Source organism: Bombus vosnesenskii, unplaced genomic scaffold (assembly GCF_011952255.1).
Source record: "Bombus vosnesenskii isolate JDL3184/JDL3185 unplaced genomic scaffold, Bvos_JDL3184-5_v1.1 scf7180000013284, whole genome shotgun sequence".
In the NCBI taxonomy this organism is placed as follows: Eukaryota; Metazoa; Arthropoda; class Insecta; order Hymenoptera; family Apidae; genus Bombus; species Bombus vosnesenskii.
The window spans coordinates 235,688-254,302 of record NW_022882937.1 but is presented as its reverse complement, the minus strand read 5'-3'; the positions used below and the strand labels follow the sequence as shown (position 1 = coordinate 254,302).

At 41.2% G+C, this 18,615-nt stretch overlaps 1 protein-coding gene across 1 annotated transcript in view; it reads right to left on the bottom strand.

Moving 5' to 3' along the window:
* The window catches only part of LOC117232087 (polypeptide N-acetylgalactosaminyltransferase 2), a 207,479-nt gene that overhangs the window by 47,897 nt on the left and 140,967 nt on the right, over window positions 1-18,615 (bottom strand). The gene's annotated exons all lie outside the window — the stretch shown is intronic.

The following is an 18,615-nucleotide window of genomic DNA, read 5'->3' as shown; positions in this document are numbered from 1 at the left end:
GAGTTTTCAACAGCACGAAATCGATGCAAGAACCGTCGGCCTTCGCGGCTCTCGAGGCCTTTAGTTGGCTTCGGTACAAGAACCAATTGTAAGGCTGGCCAGGTCTGGCTGCACGCTCCGGGGCTCTTTGTATTGACACATCATCGAGATACACCGCGCCGTATTGATTTTGAATCGATATGGAGAGTCGCGCACTTCGTATTTCCGCCGTATGCCCTTTATACCCGGGAGGACACATTGTGCATCCGATATATAGGTCATCGAATTTTGCTCATCGGCTTCCATCCTGGATCTCGACCTCTCTGTTTGCCTAGCATAGATTCGTGTCAGCAATAGGAGTCCCGACAGGTCCGACCTGCTGTGCAGATGTGTCTATTAACCGTTGATGTCACTTTGACTTCGAACATTGTGCCCATGATGTGTGCCTTACAGTGGAATGATGAAAATTACGAATAGAATAGACTGCAACGAACGTTAGGTCGAGACGTATCTATTTCACAATCGATCGTTCACTAATTTTATAGAATTATATATTTTGTAAAACATGTACCGAAGGATTTGAGACTCACATGCGACTAGATGGAAAAAATTTTTATTTGCGATAGGATGCAGTTAAGATTCAATGAAAGAATCATAGAGATCTCGAACGAGGCATCGAATTGTCATGGACGGGGCGATGAGCATAAATTCCTGGAAGGCTTCGTCGTATTGCATCGAGCAATGTCACGGTGCATTAAGATCGGGACGAAACGGGGAAGGGAGGAGAGAGAGACAACGACATCGTTGATCGATCGCAGGAACAAAAGGGCGAGCGCAAACAATCCCAACGTCCCGGGAGTGAGCTGTAAATAGCGATACTTTCTACGAGGGTGGTAAATGGCGTGGCTCGGATTCACGGTCAAAGATGCAGAGGAAAGTAAATGACTCGAACGAGAACAAAGGGGCGAGTCGAGCAGTCGATGAAAAACGAACCGTGAAAGCTGAGTTGAAGAGAGAAAGAGACAGACAGAGAGAAAGAGAGAGAGAGAGCAAATGGAAGGAGGGAAGAGAGAAACGCGGCAAAACGTAGCCGCGATGAAATATTAATTCACGGGTCAGGGGCTGCATTAAACCGGAAGTGCAGTCGGCTAGCCACAGCGCGGCAAGCTGTTGCATCCGGTTCCTTCGCGAACCACGTGACATCGAAACGTGACGTTTGAAATAAACTTGATATACTCGAGAGTTGAATGATATTTTGACGACAGATCCGCCTGCTTCTTTGATGTTTCATAATTTTCCTTGGTCTAAAACTGATTATTGATATTCTGTCAGTGACAATGTTCAATAATTATCTGTTCTTTCAAACATTTAATAAAATTCTACTACGAATGGAGTACATACAATGGAACTGCATTTATCGAAACGAAAGTTTAGTAAAGCGTCATTTCGATTAACCAAGTTACTTAAATTCAAACTTATGTTCATCCCAAACAAGTTACTTGATTCCAACCTTATGTTCGTATTAATCATGTTAAGTACTTGAATTCGTGCTTATAGTCTAATTTCTATCGAATTCCTATTATACGAATTCCAGTTACATGAACTGTTTGCTAACAGATTCCGATAAATGGAGTTCTACTGTATTTGGAATGCTACTGTTGTCGTTTCCTTTGTTCTTGTTGTCCATGACACGTCGAGAAAAGTACATTTTCACGTGTCTGGCAATCGATCGCTCGTCGGAGTTGCACGGTGCAATCCGCGACACGATCGCGGGTTCGTCGCATTATCTCTTTTCGCTTGACAAATTCGCCGCACGTATCCGTCATAAAATTCATTGCGCGTGCAACGATTACGCGAAGCCCCCGGAAATGCAGCGGCACGGGCTTATCGTGATAGACTTGAACAATGACCGTGGCTGCGGTCGCAGGACCAATGCGCTGCAGCGACACGACGAAAACGGAAACATGAAAAAAGGCACCGCTGCCGCTACAGGAACCACGTACAATCACGTGCAAACCAGTCCAAATAGCTGATATTCCTTTGTCCTCCTTTTGATTCACGTACCGTTTGCCGAATCGAGTGGAATCGTATAATTCTATCAAAATCAAATGTATCGCGTTTCCCGTATGTATGAAATTCCAAATCTATCGTTGCAAAGAATGGAATTTTACAAGTAGTGTTCAGTTCTAATAAATTGACGTTGAAATATTTTGTGCTCCGATTAATAGTCAGATATGAATTTTTATTTGAATTTACAGTGAAATTCTTTTTAATTTTAAAATTATTGAATATATCCAGGTGCTTTCGATAAATTTAATACCGATCTTTATGAACAAATATAAGTGTTATAAATCACTCTTGCATCGGAATCGCAATTCTCAAATGTTTGTACGTCAATTTCACTCTCGTTTCAACTTTCCCAGCATAAAATGGAAACACAAAATCACGTACATCGACCATTTGCTCATATCTGTCTCAACTTTAAAAGAAATTTTAACCATAGAAAAACAATATTGGTTCGAAACCAAACAACGTAGTGGAGTAAAAGCGTTTTCTTCCTATGGATCAATAACGTTCAACGAACTGGCAGTTTCTCGTTTCTCATTGTGTTAATTACAGAGTAACGTAGCGTAGAATTTCTCGAACCTCCGCTAGTAATCGATCATCGATGTTCGTAGTTGTAACAACGATTCTATGCCTTCAATCATTTCGTTAAACCTTTACTCAGAAGAGAAGAATAAAAAAAATAAAATGAAAAAAAAAATAAAAAAGAAGGAACATAGCAGAGGTGGATTAAGATTAATGGAACACATGAGATCTATCTTGTAACTGTGTATTTCTTTATTTTAGCTTTGGCTAACCAAAATCGAGTGGGCTGATATTGGCATGGTGCGTGATTCCACGATTATTATCGACGAGGGTCGCATTATTAATCTCGTTATTGCCGCTCAACAATACCTGTGCAAACGTAAGCGAATTAGAGTTAACGATATTGGCCTGTTTCGATATCGCCGCGCGAGAATACATTTTCCCCGAGTAAATTATGATGACGCCGTCATCCGTCACTGGAAGCATTGTGTCACAGGGTGAACCGTAATCGTCACGTACACTACGCCGTCGCTAATACGATCCCTGATTGTCTGCCTATCCAAACGTGAGTGCTTCACCTTCCAACTAAATTTCCTCTACTTGTTCTACCGTGATAGGAAGAAAGATCGTAGATCTACGAAGTGTGCAATTTAAAAATATCGGTACGTGTTGGTAGACAAGCTTAACCAGAAGTCCGAAAATTCGATTCCTCTACAAATGTTTGAAACTTAGGTCGCTGGTATTGAAAATTTATTGGGATTAAATGATACGTAAGGATAGAAAAATTGACTTGAGTAAATGGTATGTAAAAATAGAAAAATTTAGTTGATCGTGAATTGGAAGAATTAGGAGATTATGAAGATAAATAGAAAGCTATGATGGAAATCCTGGAATAGAAAGTTGAAAGTTTCTGTAATTGAAGCAAAGACAATAATCTGAGAAGTTATATGACTAAATTTATATGACTAATTATTATTAATTCTTTTCTCTACATTACCATAATTTAGCATCAATTTACATAAAGAAATGTAATTATTATGCCAGCGGCCTTACATACATTAATATGTTAATACATCGGAATCATTAATGCACGTTTCGCACAAATTATGCATAATACGCATTCATAATAGAATGTAAACGACGAAGATTATAATTGCGATAGTCAGAGAACTAGAGCAGCTGATTAATTAGAATTATCACATGATCAAGTTGATGTTACAATCGAGACTGCCAAGGTTACCAGATTATTAAACTTCAGATTAGCTAAACTATCAGTGGAGCGTAGTTATCAAGCGATCAGGATCACGAGACAATTGGGATTATCGATGTATCAAGTCAATCAACGGACTATTACAACTATCGGATAGTTAGGATGGTCGTATTATCGAAACTATCGGGACATTTGAACCCTCGGGGTTATACAATTATCCAAGTACTCGTGTTACATATTTAATATCAAATTTCGAAGTATATCACGATACGATATAACCGGAATGAAAAATACAAGATAATAAAACCGTAATAAAGAATAGAATAAAGAATAGAACAAATTTTCAAATATATTGAGATTTACTGCTCTGAATCTCAACATTAGGTTGAAGAGGCATATTCCAACCCCTGTTTTTCCACCCTAGGCGGTTCTTCAGCGGTTCCCTGGCGATTTACATTTCGAGAAGAACTTCGGAGAGACGGGGAACGTCCTGAAAAGTACGCGAAAGCCGAGAAACGAGAAGAACGTGGGAGGGTTACTACGCGCCGCTAGCGTGGTCAGATACGTTTCTGGTGAGTTATGAGTAGATTTGCATATAGAAACTACATGCCGCGGATTTGCCAGGATACGTTCTTCGGACAAAGTAGACAGCTGACACTTGGACGCTTAAATTCGCCCTGGTGTCCCGCGCGGATTAAGTCAACCCGCTAAGGATTTAGGAAATCGCCTGAAACCGATTTCTTGAATGGCCATAGCTTAAGTCACCCGTGTAATTGTCTCCCATGCGTTTTATCGTGTAGTATGGTAGCCAAAACATAGCGAAGAAATTAAACTATCCAGAAGAAAACACTGATACTTTAAAGCTAGCATCAGTGCTAGCTGATACTTTAAAGCTAGCATCAGTGCTAGCTGATACTTTAAAGCTAGCATCAATTTAGAGTAATTACATTCTCTTTTAAGATTCCGTATAATAAAAGAGAATGTCGATTTATAGCTGAATTATAAAAGTTTATGCATTTATGGAAAATTTACATGTAAATAATATGCAAAAATATACAAAGAAAAGTGGCCATTATAACTGAAGGTGAAGCTCTACTTAGCTTTTATTCCTTCAGTTGTGTTGATAAAAATATAAATTTGCATAGATATCAGTCTGATTATGATTAACCCTATTTCACATATAAATACGAAATTGACAACACACAATGTATTTTATAAAATGGTGTGCGTATTAGAAATTGGTTCGTACTGTTTTAACCAAGACGTCAGGTGGTGCTTATTTTAATTTTTTGACTGATTTTAAGACTTTGCTACGTTGTGGCTCCTGCTACGTGCTTAATATTCCACTGCTAACGCTTTCCACTTTCTAGTCAATATCTGCTGTGTGGACTGCATATATCGCCTGTGTTACAAACTATTTGTTTATTTACCTTCTCGCTTTGTTTATTTACATTATCGGTTTGTTTATATTCTGCATCCGTTTGTTTACATTCTCAGTTGGTTTGTTTACACATTCTGATCGATTCGTCACATGACGCATACTCTAGCGAACACGAGAAAGGAAATTCCTTAGATTTGATTTTTATACATATTATGCTATACATATAATACATTTCCAGAGAATTCTTTTTTTGGTAGCTTGAATTTTTGTCTTTTTCTTTCGAAATGATGGAATCTTGTGAATCAGATGAGCAAATATACACGTAAACACATTTTGAATGAGACAGAATTGAAACTGATCGTACAAATGTTTTTATTCCACGATCAGAGACAGCGCGGCGCGTATATCAGAATCAGGGGTAAAGAGCTTTTAGCCGACATAAATCGGCTAAACTTATCCCGAAAAATCGGCGCGATGTCTGCCGAAGGGAGAATCAGAAAATTCGACGAAAGCGCCTTATACCCGTTCGAGTAAATCTCACTCGATTTATTCTTGGCTGTCATTTTTTCTACGCGTTCAGATAAATCGACCACTTCGATTCTCGAGTGCCGTCCCTTCCTCCAAGCTCTATCTACCGTTAATTTCTCCGAACCTAAAAAACGGACGAGTTAATCTCTAATTTATCCGTGAAAATTTTGGATTTTCGGCGCGTTTCGAAACGGTGCGCCGCGATTTCCCAGCGCGAAGTACCGCGAGCAATCAACGTCCATACCTCCAATTAACCGTGAAATTACACTCGTGGAATAACCGACGGCGAAACGAAACGTTTATTACATTCTGCCGACGTAATTAACGTGGTCCCCGTACGAATTACGAAACGCGACGCAAATTAATGCTATAGTTTTGTGATCCTCGCGATTACTAACCTGTAACAATCTGTGCCCGGTTGTAAAAGCCGTAAACAAACGAAATCACAACGCTTCACAGAGGGGAACGGTCTCGTTCGTCGGTTAATTAAACAGGACCGCCATTGGCGGCCGTTGTCGTTTCGCGAGAGGATTAATCGGCCGGGTATTTCGAGAGGACTCGCGAGCCTGATCGACCTCTCGAGGAGAGCCGACATCGCCTCGTGTGCACAAGATTGCCGTGGTTAATTCCTGACGTATTAGCCAGCGCGGTTTTCAACCATTGCTGGTCGGATCACCATCGGATTTTGGCTAATTTAATGTCTCCACGGCAATCCACTTAGGATCCCAACACAGCTTTCTTGGCCACAGCTCTGTCCTTCTACGAACGTATTTGGTGGACGTGGGTTGACTATTTCTATGTTACGGCCGGGGTAATTGCTGTGGATGCCGGAATTGTTGGCCACGCGCGGTTCCTCAGCTGACGTGGATTGATGTCTGACTCTATTCCTACCTTTGGGATTGTTGCAGTTGATTTATAAGGATACCTACAGAAGTAATTTAAAAGTACTGGTTGCAGAAAGCTGTTTACTAAACATTCTATATAACCGGTACTATTTAAATAAAATAAAATAATATATTCTAGATTTAACGATTAGAAAAGAACAATGCACTCAATACGACTCGATTCCTTTAAATTCCGTTTCTTTGAACTTTAATTTTTTTACAATTCTTTAACAATTTATTTATAATTCCTCTGCTTTCCAATCATATCACACTTTTAGAGATCCCATATACACGATACAAATTCTTACCACGCGCGATCAAATTTTCACGCGGCATCGTCTATTCCAAATCTTACACGAATCAACTACCCACCGGTAACATTAAAGTGAAAGATTTTAGTTCCCTAGAGGGTGACTTAGAAGAAGAAGATCGTTGGGCCGCTTCGTCGAGCGAAAGATCCGGTTCGTTTAATTCCAATTATAAACGAGACTCCAAGTTTCGTGTAACTGTACATCAAACGGCAACCAGCCCGCGTTCCTTGTTCGGTGGCTAACAGACTTGAAGGGTGGAAGATCGATACTTACATAACGGGCATAGGGTGAAAGTCACGCCTTCCTCTGATTCGTCTGTCCGAAAAGAAGAATATAAATTTGATCGAGCGGAACCAAACCGTTTCACCGAGTCAGCTAAACAAGATTAATTTCCCAACTCAATTAACCCGCATCGATGAAGAAAAACGAGGAGCAAAAATCAAGGGAGAAAAAGAGAAGAATGAAAAAAAAATGCAAAAATCATTGGGGAGTGAAGCGAATGAAATACGGATACCAGTATGGGGGAGGGGGAGAAAGTTTTTTGCCCTGATCTTTCTCGAGACGAGACCAGGTCGTAATTAATTACCCGGAGACGAGAATCTGTATGCGAGTCGACGACGATAGGACGATGAAATTTTTATCCCGAGACAAGATCACCGAGCTGTCTCGGTGATTCTTACTCTCTCAGTTTTACAGTCTATTCTCTACGTTGTTCCGTCCCCTTCTTCTTCTTCCATATATAGATATATAGGCACGCGTAAAAAAGATAAAATGAAAAGAAAACTCGATATTTGAAGCACAATACGTCATCGATCGTGTTCCAGGTACTTCTCTCTTTACTTAGAAGACCAAGGGGATGTATGTCGAACAGCGAACGATAACGACGACGACGACGACAACGAAGACTACAGTGATCAGGAGGAACTCTTTAATCTTTCATCAATTCCTTTAATTAACCGGCAACAATAGACCGTCGTCCGCTCGTTCGATCTTTCTGCGGAACTCGAGTCTCTCCGCGAGCTACCAGAGACTCTCTTCCAGGACATATTGCAGCCGTTGAAATCGGACGTCGCAGCCAGAGCCAGTTCTGTGAAAGAACCCTTAGGGGGATGTTTCCTGGCCAGATGCAAGCGACTGCTCCTACTATCCTTTGTAGTCGCGGAACGATGCTCCGCTGGAGAATCTGTCGAAGATGCGCTTCGTCCACTGTGCGTGATACGGTGTAAATAAAGGGTGAAAGTTTGTCACCGAAGCGTGTTTGAATCGCTCTTCACCGGGACAGGTTGCCTGGAAGATGTCTTCTTTCCTATTTTCTTTTAATTTCGTATAATCTTCCTCTTGTCGAAATAATTTCCTTAACTTTGTCGGTCCAAAGTTTCCAAGGCACTTTCTCGAGCTTTCAAATAGCTTCTTCAAGCCCTTTGTTAGCGAAAGTTTCGTTCGATTATTCCCAGAAATTTCGACGGACGAAAACGACAGGGAATTATACGTTCGTCCCTTCGATAATTTCCATAGATTATCGATAGGACGGAGGATTCGGCCGGGCTACTTGGTAACGGAAAGCTGACGAACGCTTGACCCATTTCGCACGCTCGTTTCGCTCGTTACTATCGTCTCTGTCTTTTTCATTGAATCGCAGAGTCGATCGTGTTCGCATCAAGAGTCGGCCAAGGAGTGGCCGGACGAATTTTTGCAACGAGCGAAGACGGTTTTTAAGACGGTTCTTATCTCAACGCAACTTCTTTTCGAACTTCCCCGGAGCACGGACAAGCTTCCTATTAAAATTGATTTTTAAACTTTTCCATCTCCTCTCTCTCTCTCTCTCTTCCATTTCCCTTTCCCTTTCTCAAGCTTTTTTTTTTCCCGGTCTGTTCACGAAAGGTGTACGGTACGCTAACATTAGTTAATTACATCCTTGACAAGCTTACCCGCTCGCCAAAGCTCTCGCCGTCTTTAAGTTAGCTAAGCTTTTAAAAAACACCGCGCGTGTCAATACGTTAAGTTGAAACGGGGATTCGAACTTCGTTGTGTAACTTATACGACGCTTCTTAATGGAATTTCGCCGGTTTATCGCCGCGAAGATTACGCCAGATCGACGAACTTTCCTCTTTCGACCGACGAAGAGAATCTCGTTCACGGACGACGTTTAAATTTCTTCTTAAACGTACGTACGCCGCGAAATCGCTTTGGCTCCGCGCCAGCAACTCACTTCGCGTTTCCAATGCGAGACGCGGATGCGATAAAAAAGCTTGACAATTAAACGGGCGACTTTATTAAAACGCGTCGCACCTGTGCGCCCGCAAAAACACAGTTATTTTTCTCGCGAGGATTGCCGGGTAAAAAAGGATCAACTCCGGTTTGTCCAACAACGACCCAATTTTATTCCGAAAACCATGCAGTTTCAGTTCAACTACGGTCTCCATCGTCGCTGTTCGATTGCTTTCCGTCAAAGATTCGCCGAAATGGATCGCTTCCAAGCGTGATGGACAATTGTCTTCCGTTTTAGTTTGATTAAATCGCTTAATCTCGTTCGTTCAGCCACAATGCCTCGTAAAGTGAATTATTATAGGTTCGGTCAACGTATATTGATTGCCAATACGTATCGGAATATATTGCAGAGCAACATTTTTCATACCAGAATTTGTTGCTGAATATATTCATTAAATAGGCGTGGTTGATTGACTGTTTCTACACTTGATGCACTTTATATTTTATAACGTAATTAAATTAACTACATAAAACCTATATATTCTGTCATGGTGTTGTATACCTTCTGTTGAAGTGGTTATCACTTCTAAGAAAACTCTACATCTGCTCTTTTTAGTTTTCTCAAGCACAGAAGCCATCGACAGCGTGTAGACAAAAGACTGCGACGAAGACAAACCATAAACAGTAGGCAGGCGACGTTGGCTTCGGGGTTTTCAGTTATTAGGTAACACAGCTAGCGTGCGGATCTGGACCAGCTCAAATTATATTCTTACTCATAATTACACTTCTATTTAAATATATTTTCTGCCTTACAATTTATCCACGAGTTTTCTCTGTTTACACATCGAATAACCTCAACACCTTCCATTATAGTTAAACGTAATAAAAGTGTACCATGTAATGTGTTAAGCGGGAACATGTTTATTCAATGGATTTCGAATCAAATTTTTCCAGAGGCGAAACCGGAAATGGAACATTTTTATTCTCCATGGTACTATACCTGAAGTAAAAACTTTCCGGAAATAAAGAATTGTTTATCTACAAACAGAGAGAGAAAGGAAAAAACAATAAACCCAGCTTCGCGCCATAAAATAAAATCGCGCATACGCGTATTTCATCGAAATCAAAGTTTTTCAAGAATTACACGCACAGTGACCTCTACTTTTTCATTTCACAAGACGTCACAATTGAACGACGAAGCTTACAGAGGATTCGGGCTTGCCTCGAGTAGCCAAAGTCGGATCAAGCCTTATTCACGTCGTAGTGCTCCCTTTGAATTCACTTCCCCGCATATTTTCCTTACCTTGGCTCAACAATATCATACAAATACTACTCTCGTAGATTTTCTTGCTTCAGACCGGGCTTTCCGTTCCACGTCACTGGTCGCAAACTCACGCCGAAACGTTAAGAGAAACTTCGAGTCGGACGTCTCGCGGTGAAGAATCGTCCAGCCTGGGATCTATGACGTGCACGGAGATAGATCACGATGTAAGTCAATACGTCGGGTTGGAAACAAGAAGAGAGCTTTCCTGTGTCCCCGCTGCCTGGTCTCTAATGTAAATTTACTGTCTGCCCGTCGTTGCTACCTGCTTTTTTCCACGTTGAACAGCACCCTACAGTTCCAATGTTCTTTTTGTGGCCAGCATAAGCAGCAAGTTCGAATTTTATTGGGAAAGAACGGCCAAGTATCGGATGGTCGTTGAAGGAAAATTCCTCTCCGTGTATAAAGAAGACTTATTTGCGTAACAATAGCAGTGAAACGGGTCGAGAAAGGTTCGAGAGGTCGATGGGCAACGTTACGTCGAGTGTAATATGGACGTCGCCGGATAAAATTGTAACACGTTTTGAAACCCTCTTACTCGAGGCCTGGCTCAGCCTTCTTTGAAAAAGGAATTTAATATTCAGCTCGTGTTCTACGCGCTTTAATCGTCGATTGTTTCTGTGGTAATGTCGGACAGTATTGGACCGCGGGGATTGTGCATCCGGCAGGCTCGGTTATTGCACCGTGCCGTGACTTCGATTTTAGTGAACGTAAATCAAAACGGCGAAACGCGCGTCAAATTTCACTGATACCAGCGTATTGTATCCGCCGGAAAACTTCTTACCCTAGTGCGGCGTGTGATCTCCCAATTATTTCGAACGGAACATCGGCCGAAAGAGAAACTTGCGCTTCGAAAACTTCTATCATACCCTCGGGGAGACGTTCAAATCGAAGGATTGGCATAATCCGGGATCTCGAATTAATCGAACTGTCGGATTATCAGAAATAATAGCCATAGTAGCGCTGAAACCTTCGTTGTCCTATAACACTAGGAACCTGGGACACTTTAATGGTGTCGCTTCCGCGCTCGATGGAATGACTGATCAGGCTCCTTGGTCTTCCGGTACGGTTATCAACAAAAGAGGTATCGTCGAACATCCAGGCTCACAAGCGCATTCGCCAGTCCAGATTGATTTTGATGGATGAAGACTCGGCCGAACGCGGTTTTCTTCCAACTCATCCCACGTTCTGAGTGCTACCCTCTTTTTAATTTCTCCGGTGATCCACGCCAGCTGCCCTCCGATTGTTTCAAACTCGATCGAGGGAGCAACGTCGGGTCAATGAGATGTGCATAGTCGAACGTTTCACGGAGCTTCTGCCGGAGATTTTAACCCACTTTCAGGTTGTTCGTACGTCAGAATGTGATGTATGAGCACGTGATTGGGCATTTTCTGTGGTAATAATGGAAAAGATGTAATAGAATTTTTGAAGAATTAAAAACACGCGAGAAACAGACACACCAAGTGATCATGGAAAATGGGTATTTTAAACATAAAAACAGAATAAATTTATTGTAAATTAAACGACTCGATTAAGGAAAAATTAGAAACTCAAGTGAATCTGATATGAATCTTTCATGCTATCAACGGGAAAAGGGAGATAGAATTTTCTGAAAACTAAACGCAATATCTGGGAAATACTTTTGAAAATAATAAGTTCAAGGAAAATTCCTCGTTGAATTCAACAAATAGGTAATTACTAATATCAAAAAATAGGAATTATAAAGTATCAAAAAACAAGAAAAATAGATAAATAAATTAAATGTAAGTTGAATCGCCAATACGGAAAGATAGAAATGATAAAGTATTAAAGAACACGCGCATTTCGAAAACACAAAAAACACCAGTTCTCCTCCTGGTTTTATTTGGTGCGCGTTCTGGATGGAGAGTCACGTCGGTTTTAATTAATGGAAAAAGGACGTCGGACAGGTATCGCCGTATCGCGACATGCTTCCGACGGAGGCGATATTTCCCCATGAAAATTTCACGAGACCCGTATACGGAACGGCGCGCTTTTTCCACCACGCTGCGGTGGATATGTGACGCCGTTCGTACGCCTCCGACGAGAATGGTTTTTTCTCAATTTACAATTTCGTCCTGCTCGTTTTACGAGGACATAAAGCGTTTATAAATTTCGTGAATCGTGGTTGGCTTCCAGCCGTTCGACGTGTTCCTTGTGGTTAATAAATAAATTCGTTTTCATCTTTCGAGTATCCATGAATGAATAACGAAATTATTCGAGGATCCAAGATAAACTTTCAAAGAGAAACGCTAAGCATTACATTGGTTTATCTATATGTAATATCCTTTTTCGAGCACGTATAGTCTCTCTATAATATTCTGCGCCTAATTAAAGCAATTTTTTTATGATTCAATGCACTTCCCCATTGACTAATTGATTTCATTAATCCAGATTTATAAGAATTAGCAGTCCTAGAATTCAAAAATTCTCATAATGGAATTGTTACAGCTTTTTCATCCAGCTGTCTGTTTTAAAGTAATTTATACATTTAAAAAGTGTCCAGATGGAATAGAGAATGTCTTTAACATTTTCCAAAGGAATAAAAAAAGATATATATAGGTAAAAAACTTGATTTCTTACGCCCGAAATTTGTACAGTTACATTGTCTGCGAACGCGACAATATTAAGTTCCACACGAATCGATGAGCGTTCTTGTTTCTCGATGATGTATCGACGCGAGTGTCACCGAACGATCGGAGCCAGGTCCCTTTTCGAAAATTCACCAGTTCGAAACAAACCATCATCGACGAGGTGGCACGCGAATAAACCAGAAATCGTTGACAGATAAACCGGACGAGGAAAACATTAATAGATTCATACTGGTTGGCCACATGAATCGGAGAGCAGCGCTGTTTTCAGGCATTTTATCTCTATTTTCCGAGCGCGCGAATACCACGATCGCATCACACAGAAATATGCGCATTTCATATTTCTGGAGAAACGCGCCTGTGATTTTCGAGAGAACACGCATTTGATATCAGCCAAACGTACAGCTAACTAATGAAATAGAAAATATGGCTACGATGCACGAATAAACTAGAAATTCTTGTGCTTTTGTCCGGTTTGGAAACCCGATTTCGTATTTGTTAATACGCTTTGAGTAATTCTCTTTGGTTGCTAGGTCTGTGGACTGTTGTTTCTAAGGATGAACAACACAGGAGGAGGACAAATTTCAGACCGTAAGAAAATATATTTGTACAGACCATTATTCGTGCTGGCAAGAAAAATGTTGGTTTTTAAAGCTCGGTCGGTTCTTGCGTGTTTTCGCGTTGGAAATTCTTGAGGATCCTTGCAGAAATTTCCACAACATTGAATCCGGTACTATCGAAATTCGAGGAGATTGTTTCATGTAATTATACCAACGAAGCGAGGGTTCCACGCGCCGTTCCTGGCGGGCTAAGTACCCATGGAAACAGGATTGCTAGGAATTAGAAAATGTGGTCGATAAGTGGCTTCGACAGTGTCACGTTGAACAACATGAGCGTCGATTACGCCTGTGCCGCTCGTTCTCGGAAATGCCTTCCATTAGAGAAATAATGCCGTGGCGTCGGAGGATTTTCACGAGGGATTAGATTTCCGAGCATCGATGGATTCGGACGTCCAGTGACGCGGTGAATTTTTCGCCGAGACTTGTTAATGTCACTGTAACGTTAATGCGAAACAACAATGTCGTGTCTAGTGATATTCTTTCTGGAATACAGAATTACTCGTCACGGGAGACAGAATGTACTTCGTCATGTAGAAAAAAAATACGAGATAAATGAAACCACTGTCGTGTTGCACGAGTTTAAAAAATTAAAGAGAACCGTATGGTTAAATCACGGCGGCGCGCCTGACCACGTACGAGTTCGTACTACTGCAGCGTGTATTGCTGCTTCGACTGGCTTTCGTCTAAGCGTTCCCAGGTACAATAAATCGCTCGCGTGTCAACGTTGGGGCAATGAAGGCAGTACACGCTATGAATAATATTCTTCCTATGCTAATGTCATAAATGTACGATTATATAGGTTATAAAAATTCACAATTGAATGTAAAATAATCATTCTAGAGATAACAAATCGAGATTAGAATATAATTATTCATGTTACGTTCGTCATTATAATCTAATTTAACAAGGTAGTTAAGAACAAATAAACGGACATTCAGTGTAGTTTTTTACACGAAACGTAAAAAATTATACATTCATGATTTTGGCATAAAAAGGATGATATATCATATTAAGAATTATAAATAATACTATGCAAACAACCAGACAATCGGAATCCTGATAACTGTGAAAAGTTTTATATTTCAAAATTAATAATTATTTTAAATGAACACATTGCCAATAGCCTGGTAAACTATTCAACGTGGACAAATGGGAATACGGAATTCGCTGTCTCACCTTCTAATTGCTCGAAACGTTTAATCGTCGCCAGACCTTGGTATCTACATTCCGCCATACGTGTCTATTCCCACAAGCCTGTCTCCGGTGTTCCTCGTGTGCGCGCTCCTATGCATCTGCTGCTTGCTAAACGGACGCGTCTCATCCTCCCCTTGAATCCGTGCATTTATCAGGCTCCAAGGAGCTGAACCGTGTTGTATAGTGCAGCAGAGGGTGGCAATTGGTCGCCGGTCTCAGGTGTGGTCGATTGCATATCGTTCGACTGATTGACCATACGAGTCCTCTCGCAAGCCCATTTTCTCCATTGTTCTCGTACGCGTTGCCACTGTCATTCCCGACGTGACACCTATGCAAAGGGTTGTCTTGTGTCGTCACCTCGCGATACTACGCTCGATATGCGGAGAAAAGCCCAAGGGGCCGAGAATCTCAGCCATTGTTCCCGTAACATCGATTCGATTCCGGCAACTATCGATGGGAAACGATATTTCTGTTGCAATTCCGGAGGAATTCTATGCTTTGTTAGTATCCCCTTTCGTTCCACTGGAATGTACTCTTACTCAGATTCTAGATATATTTCAGATTGTTCTTCGAACATCGTTGTCTTCCGTTCAAAAAATAATCGACACGAGTTGGTCTTTTAAGAGGCATCGTTGTTTCGGTCGAGTTAAACTTCAAGGGGGAAATACCTTCCATTTCGAAACGAAAAACGTAAACTCTAGCAGGCACTAAAAGATGCGAGTATTTTCATGCAATTGCTCCCGAACGGAAGTGGGAGTTTCGTAGTCGACCACTCCTGGCGGGCGCGTTCCACTTAAAGTTACCTGAAGTGTCACATAGTTGGACCAGCTATCTCTGTCGACGTTAATTAGAAAATAATTAAGCGGCGCAATTTCCTGCATCCTTAATTAGTGGAATGCGTAATTACGGGAGAAGAAGGGGGGCGCGATGGGATGAGAAGGCAAGAACGGCCGTGGATGAACGAGTTTTCGCTTCCACGCGCTATTTTCGACCCCTGCTATCAGGAGCCCCGCCAACGGAAACTGCGGACGAAGCGGTAGTCGTCCTTGGAAACGCGCCGACTTTCACCACTAGTTAAAGACAGGGACGACGGAGAAACGGAGAAACGAGTCCATAGATTCGTAACTTTCGATCTGATTTCAAGTTACGTTCGCTTCCTGCGAACATTTCCAACTCGGATTTGCGAACAGCCCCGGCTACCTGCCGTCGAGCGTTTACCATCCTCTGCTACGATCACTAGAAACCTCCCGGATGGTTTGTCGTTAACAATTTCCAAAAATGATACCGAGGATAGTACCTTGAACTGTAAGAAAATACTTAACTGTACAGATAATCGGAGATATTTTCTACAGGCAGTTTAATCCGAATTGACCCAGAAACGAAAGATAATTGCGGACTTTCATGCATGTGTGGGAAATATATAGAATATTCATAATATACAAAGGTACAGAAAATATCCAAACTTAAGTGTTACACAATTCCATTTAGATTTCACTTCTCTATAGTAACTCCAGAATGTATTTGCACACCATTGTACTTGTAACATGACATTCATATCAATTAGATCAAAGATTCATACTTCATCCACTTCTTTCACGATATCTTAAAGTTCATTCGTTGAAAAGTCACTCTCTCGAACGAAGCGACGTTCGTGGATCCTTATCGATGCACTTTCGCAAAAATATTCACAGTCGCATGGTTCCAGCAGCAACCCTTAACGTTTGGACGTCGGGTACAATCGCGAGTTATTCAGACAGGATAGGAATGTTGTAAAGTTAGTAAGGCGCAAAAGTTGCCCAGGCTCCGGCTACTTTATCGAAGCATCGATAAACGCAACACATCCACTGCTAAAAGAATTCGGAAGTTGGAACGACGGGCTAGCAAACCGTACCGAACTGATGGCAGTTCAGTTCTCGCAACTAGTTTTTAGCGAGTTCGACGCCGACGCGGGAGTTCCACAAGCGAGTTTCTCTCTCGTATCGTTCTCGAACGTCTTTCGTTTCGAGTTCTCCGATCTCTGCTTTCCTCCAAGGGCTTCCAACGTCGCTTAACGAGAAACGAGCGTCTCGTTGCTAAAGCACGGATTTTTCCGAATTAGATCTGTCGAAGAACTTTGGAAATTCCTGGTTCTCCTTCGTTGTTCTGCAGATTTTTCGTAGCGTGTACATATATTTATAATTATCGTCTAATAATTTTAACACAGATTTAAATCAGTCTTAGTTTAATAATTTAACATCAACAATTTTGAAAACACGATGAAATATGATCGGCCATGAAATGTGCAAAGAATATCAGATACCTTAGTTTCGGAAAAAATTAAAAGAGGAAATGAACGAAAGTAAATTGGTCTTTGTCTCTAAAATAACTCATCGATGGCCGTACGAGTATTAAAGCAGAAACTGTATTAAAGGTTGAAGTAGAAATTGCTTCAAACTGTTCCAAGCATTCACTGGTTTATAGGAAGAATAATTTCTTTGATGTTCTCCGTTTACATTCTTAACCGGCGAGAGAGAAACGACAATTCGAAAATTCTTTAGCACTTTGAAACTTTCCAACAATATAGGTTAAGCAATGTTAAGGAAACCATCTTCGCTGAAGAAACCTTCCAAGGAAAGAAAGGTTCTAAAGACAAAAACATCCCGTCAGAATCATACGGGATATCGAAAGAACGTCAAAAGTAGTTATTAATATATTTTTCATTCTTTTAGCTATATGAAATATCTTAAACAAATTTCACGAATTTACAAGGCGAAGGTATAGTTTTTCGAAGGCAGCACTCTAACACTGTCTCTCGATGAAATTTTTTTCAATTATTAGCTTCTTCCAAGAACGATCTCAAACTCCTAACATCGAATTCATTTGGTGGTTGTGAAAAGATGAAACTCCGACCGAGAGACGTTTCCGGTCGAGAAGCGAGATCCTGTCGGCACTCGGCGACATTCAACAGTTCGACTCGATTCGAACAACCCTCGGAACCGGGATACCGGAAGAGTTATTTATTCAAAGTGCCCGGGAAATGAATGCAAACGAAATGCATTCGACGGCACTTTGTGGATTCATCGATATACAAGACGCTGTTCCCAGAGTAGAAACGAGAGTCGTTCCGCCTTTCCCTCGTTTATCCACAGCTGGAGCGGCACTTGGAAATGAATGGATGCATCGGATAGTCTAGGATGGCCAACTAAGACGAGCGAACGCGTTTCAAGCTTGATCGAGAATTATAGTCGTCGCCCCGAATCCCACCGCCCTCGTTTATATCAGTTACCAAGAGCAAAGAATCTTCCCGGCGGTGAGCTCCATCCAACGTTTCCGCTTTCCGGCTTATCGTCACTTCGACGTCGAATCGATCCACGGGAAATTGACGTTGACGCGCTAAGCGATTCTCCATGGGGAAAAAGAGGGGCGGTAATCTGGTTCGGTTGGCAGGATAATTTTATGAAAAGGTGTTTGACATTTTCATGATACTGTAGCTTACGGAGTTGATTTAATTTTTGCCAATATTTATGTAGAGTATCTTGTAACTGGCGCAACTGGGCAAGATAAATTTTATTATTTTAGAATTTGTTGAAAACGTGCAGATTACATTTTGGTTTCGTTCGAATTCAGTTCTAATTTATTACGATAGTCCGTTGAAGCGAATATTTGTAGTGAATATTCTGTGTGTTTTCTACTCTCCAATGTAATAGACACAGATATACATAAACAGAGATACTAATCTACAGCAAGATCTACTATTTTGACATCTCTCTTCCCAGTTTCCATACGAGTTAGAAGACACTCT